At 34.5% G+C, this 17,044-nt stretch overlaps 1 protein-coding gene across 7 annotated transcripts in view; it reads right to left on the bottom strand.

Moving 5' to 3' along the window:
- The window catches only part of LOC137408299 (streptococcal hemagglutinin-like), a 76,387-nt gene that overhangs the window by 49,624 nt on the left and 9,719 nt on the right, over positions 1 to 17,044 (bottom strand). The gene's annotated exons all lie outside the window — the stretch shown is intronic.

The following is a 17,044-nucleotide window of genomic DNA, read 5'->3' as shown; positions in this document are numbered from 1 at the left end:
TATACTCTCACTATATGTTGTAAGTATATGAGTGCAATCAAATAAGAAATCCCCACATGGCCGTTCAAGATGTTGATGCTGTGTATATAATATGTTATGTGAATCTTTTACCAGCGGCCAACTTACCAGAACTTTCTTAACTCTTTCATTTCAACTTATTTGAACTCTTAACTGAGTCTAAACTAAACAGGCCACTTCATCTAATTGTTGTGCACTTTTATGTTTAATACTTTAAAAGCTGAAATAAGTCAGGGTGCTATGTTTTCATCTGACCCTACACCAGAAAAAACTTGACTGTAGTTTTGCTTTGTTTACTCCTACCTCGATTTAATAAGGATTATTATGAACTTTTGGCTTTTTGTGTGATGTTTTCAGTAAAATTCCATAGTTTCAAGTCGATTAGAATATTTAATTCTCGATACTGAGGACATTTCTAACAGACCGAGAAGTAGAAAATGGCTGCTGACAGGAAATTAGTTTCTAATGACACACTGATTGGTAATGAAGGCTCAGAAATAGACACAGCTAGAAGCTTCTTCATATCAACAACAAAAGCTTTATACTAAAACCTGTTGTTGTTCTATTCATAGAACACATACACCATCGTTTAGATTCGCTGGACAGCAATAATGATGTTGCTTCAGTTACCTCTGAAACATCACTTTTTTGAAAAGGTGTGAAATGAGAATTATCAATTCCATTTATTTTTGTTTCTTTCATTATTTTTTACAAGTTTAAAGCTTCAAAATAAATAATACTCAGTTTGGAAAGTTTGTAATGCTGTCTAGAATCAGCGAACCTGCTTGTACATGTATATATGAGATGGGGCTTCAAAAGGTTAAACTAATTTGAAGCTTTTGAGAACTTTGAACAGCTTTTAACATATTGAATTGGTATATGTCTATTAGATACCTACGCTGTTATATAGTCACGATGCAACTATAGCGATACACATGCAATAGTCTGATTGACACCCTTAGGGACAGCGTGTCAACATGACAGCAAGTGTCACGCTAAATAACTTTTTAACTAAATATTTTGTTGCTGTTGAGTTAGCAAAAGTGAAACTAAAAAAACTACATTCACGAAAAAACTTTACAAAATAGCTGAGCAAAGAAAAGAGAAGATAACTCTGAAAAACTAGAAAATGCACTGTAGCTAAGCTGCAAATTTCAAATGTGTGCATTTAATTGGCCTATCATAGACTACTTGAGGTTAAAGAACTCAAATGAGCTAAAATACCACCTTGGGTATCTTAAGACATTTTGATATTGGTGACAATCCACGGATCTAAGGCTAAGAAACTCTGAAGATGATCATAGGCCTAGTTTTTTCCATTTTGACCAATTGTTAAAAGCAATATCAAGTGAGTACAAGGATGAAACTAAGAAAAAACCAAAAACCAAACTTTAGTTTTGTTTGGGTGGTCACAGCTTACCGAAATTTCTCTAGTTCATCTGAGTCACCAATATTTAGCCAATGATAAGTTATGACAAGTTATAAGCTGTGCTGGTGCTAGCTGATACACAATTTATATATTTTGACTTGTGCAGGGCACTAGTACTTTTTGGCCAACAAGTTTTCCGATTATCGGGTATCTGGTAGTGCTTGGCACTAGTACTTCTTGGCCAACGAGTTTTTCGGGTATCGGGCTTGTTGATACGGGTTTTATGTCTAAAATTTCCAAACATCATACATCGTAAAATTTACAATGCAAAATCTATTCAATTTATTTATTATTTTTTGCTACTTTTTATTGACCGATATTCGTGCTCGCAGCATTAACAGGCGGTTTGTTAAACAGTGCTTACAGTGCAGGGCGCAATAGACCAAGTTTTTGTCTACTCTACCCAACGGATCTGTGTACCAAAACCTGATCTTCCGAGTCAAAACCCGAACCCACAAGAACGAGATGCTCAAAATTTTTATTACCCGAGACTCGAGAGAAGATGAACCCGCGAGTTCAACGAGTTTTATTACCCGTGCCCAGCACTAATTTCGACTGCTTGATATATCTGCCATGAATGACTATCTGTGTATATTTTATAATGAATCTCAAAATGGGCCAATAGGGAATGGGCTTGTGTGGCAATCGAACTCATTCGCAGTTAAATAATCAAACACCATTTAGATCAAAGTTAAAATTAAATATTAAAACTGTTTCACGTTATGTGTGTCGAAATCAGAATCAATTTACCGTATGCTAACATTATCGAAAATAGACTAGGGTTGTTCTGAGACTTGCTGAGGGCCCCTAGGAAGACTGATTAGAATAAAGAGGAAGTGCTAAGCAGCCTCTACAACGCTATGTATTTTGCGCTTGAACCTTTATCCCTCTAATGGCTGAGGTGACACGTTTAACAAATAGCCTAATGATATACAACTCTCTAAAGCCCTACCTTTTTTAGAAAACGACCAGCCAAAAATCTGACGTCGTGAGCTTAAAGATGAACTTGCAGAAAATTTTAGTAGATTTTATCAGAAAGTATCGGTATTTTTCTATCGTTTGCTATTATTTTTGATGTTTGAGGTGATCTGACTGGCAGGATGTTTCAAGATTAAAATCGACAATACCTGATCGCGGGTGAAATGATCAGATCAAGTGAAAGTGTGATGATGTCTATAGTGGCAAGGAGACCAACAGAATAGAGACGCGTAACGCTGCAACTTGAACATAATAGCCCATATCTACTATAACAACGATAGCAACTATAGTGAATAAATTTCACATATATTTTCCTTCTGAGCGTTTCCACCGCAATCAAGTTTGGTCAATTTTAATCTTAAAACATCCTAATAGTCAGATCATTTCAAATATGAAAAAGAATCACAGATGATGGCATAAATACTTTCCGATAAAATCTAGTATAATTTTGTGCAAGACTACCTTCAACTCACTTGTGAGGTGTGAAAGAATGAAAGAAAATAACCTTTACAATTATATCATAACCTGGCCGACATTCCTTACTTTCATACTCCACATCATCATCTACAATATCGATTAGACGTTTACCGTCTGACGCACCCAAGCAATTCACAATTGACTCTCTCATTGACTACCGAACAATGGTTGTAATGTGACGCAACAATACCGCAGGACCGGGCTTGACAAGTAACAGCCTAAGAAAGGCATGATTAGTGAAGAGATGCGAGTTGAATGTAAGCTGTAAGCCAACAGAGGCTAACTGACGTTTACTACGCAGCAGGCTATCAGCTCTCAGCTGATAAGATCCTAGGGAATTATCGATGCCATTGCTTTGCCCCGAATAAACAGTCGGAGCGGCTAACGAAAATCTCTCACCTAGTAGATAGTCCAGCATATACCATCTTTAAGGGCTCAGCTGTGCAAGATGACATTTTCCCACCCATTTAATCATCACACACTTTTAACTATATCAGAAGGTTTTTGCATCACGTGTCTCACTGCTTAAAACTTCGTGTATGCAAGTAGGTCCCTGATCCTAGACCCTATTAACAACTTCCCATCAATTATGAAAGTACTTAGAATAGCACAACTCCTTTAAAACTTAATATCACTTAAAAGCTCTATGCTTGTAGAACTCTATGGGAAAAACAGAAATCAAATAAGTTTTTCTCACTTTTTCCAATAAGCGATGGTTTAGAAATCGCTGACAAACATCATCGTGTTTATATTTGTTTTGAATAGAAAAAACCAAATAGGTTTAGTGTGAAGCTCTTGATGTAAAGGTCCTTAGTTATTGTTTGCTGGCTGTGATAGCTGACGACTCCTAGTATAACAGACGAGTCTTAGTATAACAGACACCTACAATGTTGTTATTAAAAGCTAGTCATACTCTAATCGATAGAGTAATAACCATATTGATTGCATGTCGTTGTGAGCAGCGTTGCAACGACTGTAGACTGCAGAAGATGACTCAATGTTTATGAGTATAATAGTAGTATAGGATTAGGAGTTGGCAGAGTTTTCAAGAAAAACATGGAGTAACGCATGGTTTCCTATTCATCTACATATATAAGTTCCTGATTGTTGTCAAACATTTTCGAGGAATTTGCTAAAAATATCAATGATTACTTTATTAAATGCCAAACTCTGTAAAAGAAAACTCTAACTCGTTTTGTCAACTGGAGTCAAAAATGAGGAGAGATGCGTATAAATTTCACAACACATAAACTTCTTTCTGAGGAGGGTGTGTGCTTGAGCACTACTTTTAGGCGTCACCAGAGCGCTAATAACGTATTGCAAACTTTAGTATTGATAATGTATTGCAAATTTCAGTACTAATAATGTATTGCAAATTTCAGTACTAATAATGTATTGCATATTTCAGCACCAATAATGTATAGCATATTTCAGTACTAATAATGTATAGCATATTTCAGTACTAATAATGTACTGCATATTTCAGTACTAAGAATGTATTGAATATTTCAGCACCAATAATGTATTGCATATTTTAGTACTAATAATGTATTGCATATTTCAGTAATAATAATGTATTGCATATTTCAGCACAAATGATGTATTGCATATTTTAGTATTGATGTATTGCATATTTTAGTACTAATAATGTATTGCATATTTTAGTACTAATGATGTATTGTATATTTCAGCACCAATAATGTATATCATATTTCAGTACTAATAATTTACTGCATATTTCAGTACTAAGAATGTATTGAATATTTCAGCACCAATAATGTATTGCATATTTTAGTACTAATAATGTATTGCATATTTCAGTAATAATAATGTATTGCATATTTCAGCACAAATGATGTATTGCATATTTTAGTATTGATGTATTGCATATTTTAATGCTAATAATGTATTGCATATTTTAGTATTGATGTATTGCATATTTTAGTACTAATAATGTATTGCATATTTTGGTACTAATAATGTATTGCAAAGTTTAGTATTAATAATGTATTGGATATTTTAGTACAAATAATGTATTGCAAATGCTTTGCGTACTACGCAGGGTCATAGCATAACCTCACGAGAAGCTGGTCGCTCTCATTAGTAAGCATACTTGAATTTTCTATTGGCAATATGCCAGGCTAATAGCAAGTGACAGGCAACTCTCATTACTACTAATTGTTTATAAGCTGATTTTTAATATCCAGGCAATGCCAGGAAGCACAGCTAGTCTACACTAAAGATGAGCTTACACAAAATCTTTTGTACATTTAATCAGAAAGTATCATCATTGTTTTATCATTTGTGATTGTTTTTGATGTTATAGGTGATCTGCCAGAATGTTTCAAGATTGTAATCGACAAAATTTGGTCGCGATTAAAACAGTCTGACAAATAGTATGTGCGAAATGACATCACTAGCTCATATCATTGCTATAGTTGATATCAGCTATTGCGTTCAAGTCGTGGCGTTATGCGTCTTTCTTCTGTCGGTTTCTTTGTGATTATGATGTCTATGGTTGCAAAGAGACTGACAAAATAGAGACATTCCGCTGCAACTTGAATGCAATAGCCGATAACAACTATAGCGACGATAGCAACTAGCCACATCATTTCGCACGTATTTTTCGTTTGAGTGTTTTAACCGCGAAGAAGTTTTGTCAATTTTAATCTTGAAACATCCTGGCACTCAGATCACCTCAAACATTAAAAACAGTTGCAAATGATAGACAAGTACTGATACTTTCTGATTAAATTCACTCAAATTTTGGGCAAGTTTATCTTGAACTATAACACAAGTCAAAACTCTAGGGAGAAAAGATAAGGTTCATTTACTAAATGGGAACTTAAATTAAGGAAGCCCAGATTCGTAATACGCAGCATTTATGAAATCCTCTAATAAGCGGATTAATCGGATTTCTAAAACTTACAGCAATTGTGGTTAGCAGGTTATGTCGTAGTTTTCTTAACTAGGTTGGCCAAGATTGCGAACAATGACACGCTGGGAAGGTTCTTGTTACAAATAGAAAAACAAAACAATAGAGAATACGGCGCTAGTTTTTAGGCCTAATCAGTGAAGACGATTCTCCATCTGTCTTACAAACGTACTAATCAGCAGCAGAAGATACAACCCGACTCGAACGTAAACTGACAATGAGCTGAGCAAAACGTTATAATCTTTAGAATGGCTTCACTAAACAGCCTCGAGGAGAAATCAAAGTCGATAATATGATAATAGCTTGCATCAGGGATGAAAGAGCTTAAACTGTATTCTGGAAATACATTCTGCAGCTAACATCTTTGAAAAGATATAATTGAACTTTCAGACTCTACTAGGTTGTGCAGAACAAAAATGCTCATCAAAAGTTTCCAACGAAACAAATGTAAAATCTAGGTTGGTAAACAGATATTTGTGAAATTGCAAAAAAAATTCAGGCCTGCCTTAACTCTTTCGCTACCAAATTAAATTCTTCACATATTCAGTAAAACCTAATATTTGACAAGGGCGTGTATGAATAGCCATAACTTTTGAACCACATGGTCTATAAAAATGTTTTGATAGCAAATTAATCAACATAAAATTTCACATCAGCTGATACCATGAAAAATGCTATGTGTTGCAGATTGAACTCCAACTTTTTTTCGGCCATCTTTGCTACGACCTTGAGCAAAAATGGCCGAAAAAATCCATGAGCGAAAATTTTAATAATACTAATAAATTGTCCGAGTCCGAGAATTTATTAGTTTATTACAGTCTACGGCATTATTATTACTGAATTACTTCTATTAAAAATAAAAATAATCTCTCTCAGTAGTAGGAGCAACTACTGGTCAATAAAAATCACCGTAAGTTCATAGCTCTGAAATTGGTGGAACCTTTGTAGCAGTAATGCTTCTGGCATGACTGGTTATTGCTAAAAGGAAATCGCAATAAAAATTGAGTTTTTGTGAAGCGAAACTATGCACAGGATGAGTTGTAAACATATTTTCTATTGGCTCAACGCATGCAAATAGTTGTTTCCTTTCCTTTATGTACAGATATGATAGGGTACTTATTAACCATCCACTAATGCAAACGCTTTGCAGGGCCGCGTTACGCAGCTAGTGGTGTCAAAAGAGTTAAGAGGTGTGTGTAAGCAGCATTTTGCTGAAACATTGTCATAGGAAAATTTCATTTCAAAGTCACAAGGCGTATTATATCTATTATAATACGCCATGTGACTTTGGATTATTTTATAATATGATATATAAAATATATCATATTATAATATGGTATAAAATTATATCATATTATAATATGATATATAAAATATATCATCTTTTTATCACAAGGCGCTCTGGTAATAAAATGCAGATATCAGACAAAGGTGGATTATTGTCGTAGCAGAGAAATTGGGCTTACTATAAACTCTGTGACTGACCATGTGTTATTACAATACCATGTCTATGTCCAAAGATTTTTTAAGGCTATTTAAGATGAAACTACAGTTTCTCAATAAGCTATATAATAGCAGCTGCGTTGCCATCGAGCCTGATTCCGTTGTATATATCGAAGTTGAGCCTGGTATATAAAAAGTTTCATCCGGAAGGTTTATTACTACTGAAGGTTCCAATTTGTTACTATAGAACTGGCTTGAGTATTCTGCAAAAATAGGACAAATTTCCCCTTTTTAGCAACAGTAACTGAATGAAATAAGTATTTTGAACGATTGCTTTGGTAGAAGCAAAATACAGAGTCAATAGCGATTGAAGGCACAATTTTTCAAAAAAAATTGGCCAAGAGAGACAAATTCTAGCTCAGTTTTGGAATAAACTAGTCGAACAAAATTTTATTAAATTATTTTATTGTATTGAAAGGAGAAAAACAAGAGAAAATATATTCAATTGCCTACAGTGTCCCTATCCCAGCTTTATGAACAGAACGGGTATTAAGACATAGTATTTACAGATGAGCTGGCACAAAACTTCAGTAGATTTTATCAGAAAATATCGATATTTTCTATAATTTGCAATTGTTTTTGATGTTTGAAGTGATCAGACTGCCAGGATGTTTCAAGGTTAAAATCAACAAAACATGATCACGGTTAAAACGCTCAGGTCGAGCGAAAGTGCGATTATGACATCTATAATTGCTAAGAGACAGCCAGAACAGAGATACGTAACGCTGCAAATTTAACTCGATAGCCGATATCAACTATAGCAACGATAGGAACTAGTGATGCCATTTCGCATGTATTTTCTTCTGAGCGTTTTAATCGCGATCAAGTTTTGTTGTTTTAAACATCCTGGCAGTCAGATCATTTCAAACATAATAAACAATGACAAATGATAGAAAAATGCTGATGCTTTCTGATAAGATCTATTAAAATATTGTGAAAGTTCATCTTGAAATGCTGATTGGAAGGAGGAAGTGAATAACTTAAGATGACATATGCAAGACCCTGGTTTGATTAGGAGTGCTCCTGATAAATTAGCTGTCAGTAGCGTGACAACAGCTGCTGACAGAAACAACAATGCTAGTAATTAGCGTTTGGTACACTCTCCTTTATCTATCTGACCATCTGCACTACATTCACGAGTGACACGCTATGACTGTGTATGATACTAGGGGAACTCTACTGGATCATTACTAGGAACTAAGGGAGTTCACTAGTGATAGCGGCTTGGCAATTTACCAAGTTTGATGCATCCACCCGCTGACGGATGACAAACCTAGATGTTTTGAAAAATACATATTTTTTACTTTCAACTAAACGAATAAGACCTCTCGAAAATATGGTGTGAGCAGATGTAACTTTTGGTAGACACAAACGTTTTTAACACAAATCTAGAACTTTTTGATGAAAAAAAACGAGTTCATGGCGCTGTAGCTAACATATTTGTAACATTTACTCTAGATGATCAGAGCTTTAAAAGTGATTTCCGTCAAAAGAATGCCAAAAATTAAAACAGTGTAGTTAACTCTATACAAGCCTCTATTAGTACACTGTAGTTAACTCTATACATACCTCTATTAGTACAGTGTAGATGCGCCTACACTGCGATGATTGTAATTTTGAGGCATCTTAAAGGTTGACTTGCAACAAAATTCACATTACAGTTATTTGGTATCAAAAGATTCACCATGTCTTACTCTGTTGTGTTGTAAGTGCCAAATATGTGGAAATGTGATTACAAGCTCTTAAAAGCTCAAAAACGAAAAGCCACCGTAGATTGGAATCTCTTTATTTCGATGACGTAACCACGAAATTTGGTTATCGTCTTGTCACGTATGTTCTCACGTGAATTGAAAGGCCAATACAAAGCTCAATATAAAACTTATCGTAGTACTAGTTTATGACAAACACTTCGGCTTTCACCGAAGACCCCGTATTAAATATAGATGCTCGCTACTTTACAGTTTTGTTTCGGCCTGGTCTAATCGGCAAGTCGTAATCTGATCATGTGACCCAATATTTCGCAAATAATTTTTGCAGCACTTTTCGATTATCACAGGTGACCAACAGGCTCGTCATGATTATCAGACAATGATATGTACTCCTTCAAGGTAAGGTTAAAAAGTTAAATGAATTTTTTCGGTAAGTTATAAGATATCAGTGCTAAAAGTGACAGCATTACAACAGCATTACAATGACGATAAAACAGACACGTAAGAACAATAGACATGGTTTTATTGAATGCGTGAAGTGTATTTGTGAAAATATTTCGACGAGTAAGGTTGCATGAAAGTGTAAACAGAAACCATCTCTCACAAATGCGTCACATTTGAGCCATTTTGGAAAGTGAATCCAAACTGCGGCGGTCTCGTGTGGCTGCGATTAACTGTTCGTTTTTGAGTTTTTAAGAGCTTGTAATCACATTTCCACACATTTGGCACCTACAACACAACAGAGTAAGACATAGTGAATCTTATGATACCAAATAACTGTAATGTGAATTTTGTTGCAAGTCAACCTTTAACATTAACACATAGTTTGTAAAGCATATATTAGATAAATTACGGCAATATGCGCATCAATGAAAAGCTAACGATATTCTATACATGAATATTATTAAATAATATTATTGAATAATATTAAATATCAGCTGATATTTGCCTTTTAGCCTGTGTTTAGTGTAATATAGTGCTATTTGTACGTTATGACTAAATTTTATAAAGACTATGTTTATATTCGTCGATAAAATTGGTCAAATTTAATATGGTTTTTGAACATATGCATACATGTTACCATATTTGGTAGAATTTTATTTGCGGTATTTGCAAGTACATATTCGGTGACGAAATCGGCCAAATTTACAACATTTTTTGAACATATCTATACATGTAACTACATGTATAGATTAATATTAGTTGGCCAGGACTTATTGTCAATCACAGGATAGGATAAAATGGGTTCCAAACAAATATATTATATTTCTTGTGAATACTTTTGGTGGCAAACAGAGGTCTGCAAAACTTGCTTCTCAAAAAAGCATACATGTATGGTCTGACATAATAAAGGAAGTGAGTTAATAATCGATAACAAAGACAAAAATTACTAGGCAGCCCCAGAATTACGATCACCTCTGTAGATATCACTATTACAAATTCAGTGAAACTCGGATAACTCAAACTTCAAGGGACCGAGCAAAAGTGTTCGAATTATCAGAGTGTTCAAGTTATCAGAGCACTGTCACAAGTCCATGTATTTACTTATTTATTAGTAGATACATGAACATATACAAACTATAATATAAATCAAAAGCACAAATGGCTTGTTTCAAATTAAATGCTTCTAATGTAAAGTTTAAAACGTTTTTATCAAAAAGTATAGAGATTTTTCTATCACTTGAGATTGGTTTGTTGTTTGAGGTGATGTTATTGCCAGGACGTTTTTCAGATTGACATTGGCAAAACTTGATCGTTGCTGAAATGCTCAAAGAAAAGACATCTTTTTCTTTTGAGCGTTTTACCCACGATCAATTTTGCCGATCTTTCTTGAAGTTTTTGCAAAGATTACCTTACTTTACCTGGGATTCGTTAAGAGCAACACTCCGAGGCAGTTCAATTAAAAGTTTTACGAGGTTTTACGGTGCATTGTATATCACTCACGCTTTTTGAATGGATACTTATTGAATGTACACACGTATTTTGTGTTTAGGTCAAACGATGAAGTTTTTTTAGCTAAGACAACGTATACGTTTGATTACAACATTTTTTAAAACGTTTTAAACATTCAACATTCCGACGTTAATTCAACACGGAATCAACGTCGGAAAACTATTCATCACGGGCTAGCCGGGTCACGCACTCAAGGATTTTCGCCACGCAAATACAAAACAAAAACAACATGCTGTTTTTGTTTTGTATGTGCGTGGCGAAAATCCTTGCGCCCGTGACCCGGCTAACCCGTGCTATTCATCGTATAGAAGTATAAATCAAATTTCACCAAACCTTTAGAACAGTCGTTGACAAAAATATTTTGCCGATGGAGGTAATAACGACGCTTATGAATTACGAAAAGTTGAGGTTTACCTCAATGGCTTGGAATAAAGTGATTTTCTAAAGCGATAGCAACCGTTTCGGTAGCCGTTGGGCAAAAAACAGTTCGTTATAACAGTGTTGAATTCGAGTTATATAGAGCCATTTATCATTGCGTGGGAACGGACCAAGCAAATCCAGTCGAGTTAACCATGTGTTCGCTATATCCGAGGGCGAGTTATCCATGTTTCACTGTATACGTGATGATTATTATGGTTATTACATCTGAACACTTCACTCCACATGTTTTTCATCACTGAAAAAAAACCAAAATCTTAAAAAATAGCCAGAATACAAAATGATGTTGACAGATACCGTGACAAACAGTAGGCCTATCAACTACGAAAGAAAAAACCTTCCCAGTTAAAATGCAACACGCATAACACACCCATAGATAGGTATCTGTCCGATTGGTTTACTAACTGTCTGAGTAAATGACTATTGTTAGCAATAGAATAGATTTGCACATAATATTTGCATAAAATCTTTGTTCATTTACCAGGTTTGGTATTTTTTAATTAGCCCGAGATACTCGTTATTCTTGGATAGTAGGTAATTTGAATATGTTGCCGAGAAGATAACATTTAGAACAAACCAAAACTAGGTGACAAAATACTAGTACAGCCATTCCTAGTCTGGTCTAACTTAATAGAGGTAATCTAGCGCCTGAGACAATTAATTAGAGTTATGACAATAATACAGAGGACGTTTTATAGGATGTTGAACTACGTGTGAGGGCTAGTGATGATTTACCTCCCAGTAAAATTATACACTGTCATGTGTTACGAAAACCGTTCATTGCATATGAAATATCTATATATATGAACCTCAGTGTTTGTCAGCCGTCCTTCGTCTGCCAGTTATAGCAATAAAGCTATGGCAACGAAAAATCACTTTGTACTGGATTTGAACCTCTGACATTCAATTTGAGGTCTACTATGACAAGCGCGCGTAACAACAAGGCTAAGCCATTTTTGTCATTCACATGGCTCTTACTATATAATGTATATCCTTTTCGCGATTGCACACGCCAAATGTGCCCTTTTTTATTAATTAATATTACCTTTGGCATTTGTTATTTTTTTGAAATATTTTTAAAAGCTCATTTTCTAACTATTAGGCATAACTATTTTAATTTGTAATTTTCAAATGTGCTATTTCAATTTTAAATGTACCGTTACACTCAAATTTTCGGGTTCGGTAAAACTGAAAATGCATTTCATGTGACAACTATATTATCTGATGTAAGAATTGCCTCTACATTCTCTCTTCGTTTAGTCAGACAAAGAAAGTATGATATCTCATTTTTACATTTGTACCAGTATTGAGAGGTACCAGTGTCGTCATATTCAAAGTTTTGATGGATAGCTTCTGCTGGAACAGTAACCGTTTTTTACACACACACACACACACACACACGCGCGTGCACACACACACTTCCATTTACTCATTTATTTGTTCTTTTAATTTATTTGAATTACACAAAAACACTTTTCTTATGATATGAAGTTTAAAAGTTAGAATGGTAAATGTTGTTAATGTTAAATGAAAATAAAACTTTTATGGGCAACGCCAGGCAATTATTTAGTATTTATATATAAAAAATATATAAATACATACATTAGTTTATACATGTACCTATAAATAAAACTAAATGCAATTCAAAGCAAACTAGGAATCACATAAGACTTCAATACAAAGTGGCTACAAATGTAGTAATTGGAATAGCTAATCCATCAGATGTTACGATGAGATGAAGTGAGCCATGCATCACTGTCACTACTCTATGTTCCACAAACTCCAACAGCAAATATTGTTTATCCTAAATACTGAATGCTTTTCATGTTAAATGTGTTACTACGAATGACATTGACTTAATTTAAATTTAAAAACTGGCGGTTCATGACATAAATGTTACACATTGTGTGTTATTTGCTATTTAGCAATACATGTATCACCAATTTTCATCAATTTTACTGCAACACATTTCATACTACAATAACGTGCATGATCAATTGTTTTTAATAGAACCTACTTCTGCTAATATGTTAATTTATTTATTTATTATTTTACTCTGTAAAGAGTGATCCTCAACTCGGCTAACATATATATGAATTGAGCAGCCATTTTTTGTCATAGCTATAATTAAGTGGAACTAGATAAATACAGTTGTAATATTATTTGACCAAAGGGCCAAGTCTACGAGCGCTTAAATCAAGCTCAAATACATAGACTGAACTATGAAAAGACCAACTCGCTTTAACTAGTGTTGATAGTCGTGATGCCATGAATAAGAGAATAGAAGAGAACTATGAGAAAGTTGAGACCACATCGTAAGAGCGTACAACTGAGTCATCAACCTAAATATTTACATTCTTCTAGATTCTAGAGCTAGGGTATTGCTTTATGACTCCATTGGCCTAAATCCTTGAAGCCAACGGATCAGAAAATTGAGTTTGTGTACACCAATTTTTGATGAAAGAACTATACATTGCGGATTTGCAATCTTCTTTAGAAGCAGTTTTGACACCTGTCAACAGGTAGTTGATGAATTAGTGATTATGAAAAAAATATGTTTCTCTGACGTGCATACTCTTTTGACTAGCTACTCTCTATTTCAATTTGCAGATTATGCGGATTCGGAATTGTGCGCACATTGTGTTACCGAGCGATAAGTGTTTCAACAGACATTTGCTTGTCGTGTATTAGCGAGGGTGCTTTGTTAAAAAAGATAAGAAATTCTACTTCAGAGGTCATAGCGGCGCACACCTGCCTTGCTTTGCGGAACACTTTTGAAAAAGAAACGAATGACGTGTGGAAAAAGCTTAACATGGAATAGCTTGAACGATATCTTCTCATTTTTGGCACATCTTTCGCAAGTGCCAGTTCCATCTTTCGCAAGCATAAAACATTGGAGTAACAAAACTCACTTTACTTGTAGCTTTTTGCTGATGGCACAAACTTGCAAATTAACCGCATCATGGAAACATAGTGACCTTGACCTGTGGTCTGATAACTTCACAATGTAACTAACACGTTATAGCAGTAACCTTGTTGACATTGAAATGTTAAGGGGCTTTGCGATTGCCTACTGCACATTGGAAGGGTATGTGAGATAAACTATCTGAACTATATCTATCATTGAATGGCGGTTCGGGTTCGCAGTAGGCATTAGTTTAAGCCCACGCGGGCAGACGCTCCATGTTCTAAGATATGCGATTGATAGGTAATTATTCTATCAACAGAGGATTACCGGCACAATCCAATAAGAACAGTTCTAGCATTCACTGCATGCATTTCTTATTTAGGTTACAAACGTTGAAAACGTGACCACATCAAATTTTAGTAGATTTTATCAAAAATTAATTCAAGGTATAGATATTGTTCTATCATTTGAGATTTTGGTTGATGTTTTAGGCAACCCAACTGGCAGCATGCTTTAAGATTAAAATCAACAATACTTGATCACAATTGCAATGCTCAGAAAAAGATTATGTGCCCAAAGAATGATGTCAGTAGTCGCACTTCCTGTTTGTCCCTCTCCTCATGACATCCGATGTTGCGTTATAAAGTTTGCAGTGTTATGCGTCTCCATTGACATATATTTTCTTTTGTTCATGATCGTTAAAATAAAACATTAAATATAGCCTCGGATGCCTTGCTATAGAGGTTTTAAATAGTTTAAAGGTAAGTTAGAAGTTGTCCAATTATTTTCCTCTAAATGCTGTGTAAATATATAAGCACCAAATGTTGATATATATATAATATATATACATATATATTATATATATATAATATATATGTATTATATACATATATAAATATACATAAATATAAATCTACATGTATATATTATATAAATATATATATATTTATATAAATTATATAAATAAATATATATAAATATACTTATATATATTTATCCGTATATTTATCGCTAAAAACCTTAAAGCTTCAAAGACTTGTAAAAAAGAGTAAAACAACATAACGATCACAAGATAATATAAAGTAAGTTAGTTTGAATTTTACTGGATTGAAGTTGAGGTAAGTTATGCTGACCTTCGCTGTCACCAACTCTACCTCCACCTTTATACGATACCAAACTCACACTTCCAATCTTGGGTTACTATGGTGAAGTAACAGCCAAACCCTTTATTTGTTGACTGTTATGTTACAGATGACAAGAGGAGGCGGAAAACAGAGCTGCATGGAAGTCAGTGATGAAGCCAAAACCATAAGACAATCATTGTCGAAATAACTGAGTGCACGAGAGACAACCGGAGTGCACGAGAGACGCTATTAGTTGGTTTGGTAAAAAATATTTGTTTCAATGCTGTGTTGCAGCCTGCAGTAGTTAGTATGGAATAACTTTAGGTTTTTGGGTCATTGAATGATTTTAACAAATCACAGTAAATACCAAGTCTGAAATTCAGCAATTTTAACATACATACTGGTACCAAGCAGATTCCATAATGAATAAACTTTGTGTGCAGAGGTTTGACTGTATCGATGTCTCTCCCTCGTCAGTCAGTTCATAAAGAAACAGACAAGATAAGACAATAAGCAGGTGATGTCCAAAGGACTCGGTACGCAGTATCTGAGTCGGCCTGAGATAGGCGGTTGGGTAGGTACTACACTGCTCAGAACAGGGGATTAGAAATAATGCATTATCAGATGACATGCTTAATGCTCTGCAGCTAAAGGCGCCCGTTATGCTGAATAACGCTTTCTTATCTCCTACATGATTTGATGAGGAAGCTAAGCTCCACTTATTCCTACGATGATCAACTAAATCGTCAGGAAAAGACTCATAACCAATTTTTATTATTATAATTTCAGTAATCCCTTGTAGTTAATCGGAACCGGCAGCTGCGTGGAAAATGGAAATCAGCGAAATAACAACTAGTAAACTCATCTAATAACATTGCTTTTTCATTAACCGAAAGAATTTTCTTTTTTCTTAGGTTCATTAGACAACTCTGAGGGTTGAGAGTGTTTACTAGCCATAATGAAGGGTGTCGCAAGCACTTTACACTTGCATATTTCACAAATGTAACAAGAAAAACACTGACGTCTGCTACCACATTGTTGCGCAGAAGGGTCTGACTAGGCAAGAGTATGATTGAGATTTATGTGTTTTAGTTTTCCACTTTTATTAGTTTTCAATTTTTAATGAATATTTGTTACCTCGCGAATTACTGAAGCAGTGAAAGTTGCAAAGGATTGCTGTTGCTGAGATACCGTTTAGGAAGATATGAGAATACAATCAGGGTTATGCTATATTGACATTACGTATGAAATAGACATAATCATTGCTAATCTTTACTTGAACTTGCCAAATATTGTTATCTGAATGTATGTATGACTTTTTGTAAGCATTTATAATCCTCAACAAAATGATGTTTTACATCGCATGCCAAAAAATGAAAAAAACGAAAAGACAGAAATCAGGAATTATTGAGTAAGCTCAACAAAGGTGTTTAAAAGTTGGTAATCTAATAGTATTGAGGAAAAGTTAGGATAGTGAATTGAAGGTAGTAGTAACAGAAAGTTCATAAACTGAAACATATGATGGCGGATGTAGTATGTTGGTGTCACCGAATAGGTAACAATGTGTCATAT

This window comes from Watersipora subatra, chromosome 11, assembly GCF_963576615.1.
Source record: "Watersipora subatra chromosome 11, tzWatSuba1.1, whole genome shotgun sequence".
NCBI lineage: Eukaryota > Metazoa > Bryozoa > Gymnolaemata > Cheilostomatida > Watersiporidae > Watersipora > Watersipora subatra.
The sequence above is the reverse complement of the archived record's forward strand: the minus strand, read 5'-3'. Positions and strand labels throughout refer to the sequence as shown.